General features: G+C 31.8%; 1 protein-coding gene across 5 annotated transcripts in view; it reads left to right on the top strand.

Annotated features, from left to right (window-relative positions):
• Positions 1-2,137, top strand: part of CHMP2B (Charged multivesicular body protein 2b) — a 13,105-nt gene extending 10,968 nt beyond the window's left edge. For all 5 annotated transcript variants that reach the window (XM_086543212.1, XM_086543207.1, XM_086543211.1 and 2 more), the window contains 2 exons: positions 1-1,090; positions 1,178-2,137. The exon at positions 1-1,090 is cut by the window's left edge and continues 1,407 nt beyond it. The gene's annotated coding sequence lies outside the window, so the exon portion shown is untranslated. The remainder of the gene's footprint in view (positions 1,091-1,177) is intronic.
• The last annotated feature ends 363 nt before the right edge of the window (positions 2,138-2,500 follow it).

The following is a 2,500-nucleotide window of genomic DNA, read 5'->3' as shown; positions in this document are numbered from 1 at the left end:
CTGTATTACCCAATATGACAAATTTGTCATCCAAGTTTCCATGAGTTAATTGCTTGAGTCTGAGGGCAGTCACACACAGTCAGCTGCTGGCCACAATATGTTTGATGATTGGAGTTTTTCCTAATTTTCATAATGATATATGGCCATGATGTAAGAAAAGAAAATGTTTTATACAATTAATGACAAGCATGTCAAACTAGTCACACGACTGCATATTTGCATAGATTGCAATAATTACAAAGAAAAATGGTCTTGCTACTTTGCAAGGCCAATGTAGATAGTAAAAAGAAAAAGTATTGTTTAATTGCCAATGAAAAGATATTTAGTCTATAAAGAGTAGATTTTTTTTTCTTCTCTATCTGATTCTTTTTATGAATGTATTTCCAAATAGCATGTTGTAATTGTTTTTTTTACGCACACCCTTATGGTAAGAATGTCAAGAAACCTTTTTTTTGTGTGTGTTCATGTCATCCACAGGAATAATAATACTAAATGAAGCTTCAAAATACTTACAGAAATTGAGCAGTTAGAATTACTAATCCAGCCTCTGAGGTGTGACATATATTACTTCGTTATGGGAAAGTTTCAGTTTTGTAATATATTTAGATATTCAACAGTATGGTCTTTTGTTTGGTATTGTGTTTTGCTGATCACTAGTATAAGTGAGTCATTGCATTTTGGTTGGGTTTTTGTCCAGTACTGATTTAGAGTGCAATATAAACCTTGTATTTCTTTCACTCTGTTACATCCCGAGTTTGTCTGCTAAGTAATGGCTTCTGACATTATTGACTGTAAAGTAACTCAGGTGTACATTTTTACCAGTTATAATGGTAAGGTACCCACTCTATACAAGTGTCTTGTTTTTGCAGTAATTGTAACTAGAAGAATTTTCAGATGTTGCATAGAGAGACAAAAAGACACTTGTTAGCCTTAATAGTTGTCATTGTAGGTAAATAGTTGTCAAAGATTCTCATTAGCTCATTTTTTCTTTCTATGCTGTAGTTAATGCTGGATATACAAATTTCAAAAGTGGCTGTGAAGAATTTACTGTAACTTTACAATCTTTAATAAGCAAAACTTCCTGAATGAAGTTTAACCCATCCACGACGGGGGAATTCTAGCCCGGCCACTGGGCTTTTGAATGCGCGGTACAATGTTGTACCACCCGTCACGAGAGGGTTAACATAATGAAATACATTATTTGGAAATCTGCCAGTTTATTTATTTTTCATGCTGAACCTAATTTATTCATATCTGTTTCTACCCAAAGTCTAATACCACTTTTTAGCTAGTGATGTTTTTTATCTTTATATTTGATTTAATAATAAGTCATAGCTTATGCTGGCTTGTGAAAACAAAATATACAAGATGTTATTTTAGGGATGACTCCAGCCTGGTTTAGTAGATAAACTACTTTGAGCAAAACTTTACATTATGACCAAACTTAAATTTAAGGTGCTGTTTTTGCCCCCTCTCTCTTTCACTTCTTTTCCTGCATCTATTATGGAAGCTATACTTCTGCTGTTCAAAGTATAATGAGGCTTTTACTGATGATTTCTAGATGTCATATCATGTGGAACTCACCCGTTAGGTGTTCCTCTCATAATGAGGAAAGAATAATGGCTTCTCAAAATGCTTAAAGTACAAGCAGCAGATACAGCATGATCATTATTTTTAGGCATATTGTTCCATATTAGAAATGGTTATAATTTTGTTGTGGAGTAATGTTGTGGTTGCAAGAGTTTTATATTTGTTATTTTGCACATGTGTGATATATACTTTATGGAAGGTATGTTCTTTTATGCCAAACCAAGTTTATTATTTTGTTATACTGTAGTGAAGGCCTTAGGGACAAAGTCACATAGTCAAGATTTTCTTGGCTTGAAGGCATTATGAAGATAATGTTTGTAGTAGATTGCTTTTGCTTCATGGCTATTAGTTATTTCAAGCATATATGATAAAGAAAATTATTGCAAAAGAAATCTACTGTTAAAGCTAATTGTTGTTTTTGTCAGGGATAGTTTGGACATAAAGCATAAAGCTTTTTTTTAGATGTTAGATTAAACTAATTGTTTTTTTTGTGCGAATGTTAAGAAGTAATGCTTGTTAATATCCAGAATTAAAATACTGGTAATGTTTCAGACTATCAATCCTAGTCCTTTCTGTTATTGTCTATCAGAAGCCGAAAGAGTGTTCCTCAGAAACCATTGAATTCTGTATGATACAGTTTAGCTCATAAAAAACATTATGAAAGAAAATGGTACAACAAAATTATTACATGCAGTGACTATCAGTTTATTGTTGTAACTAAGATAAAAAAGTAAATTATAATGAATCAAAATCCCCCAAAGAACCAGGAAAAGATAATAAAGATTATACAAAATCTGATCAAACTTTTGCTGAGTTAAAATAACTCATCCAAGAATTTAGTGTTATTAATTAGGAGAATTTTAATTTTAATTTTAGTGTTTAGGGAAGAATTGTCGATGTTCAAATATGT

This window comes from Penaeus japonicus, unplaced genomic scaffold (assembly GCF_977035675.1).
Source record: "Penaeus japonicus unplaced genomic scaffold, GWHDUDI00000001_assembly GWHDUDI00000013, whole genome shotgun sequence".
NCBI classification, from domain to species: Eukaryota; Metazoa; Arthropoda; class Malacostraca; order Decapoda; family Penaeidae; genus Penaeus; species Penaeus japonicus.
This window is presented reverse-complemented; position numbering and strand designations above follow the sequence as displayed.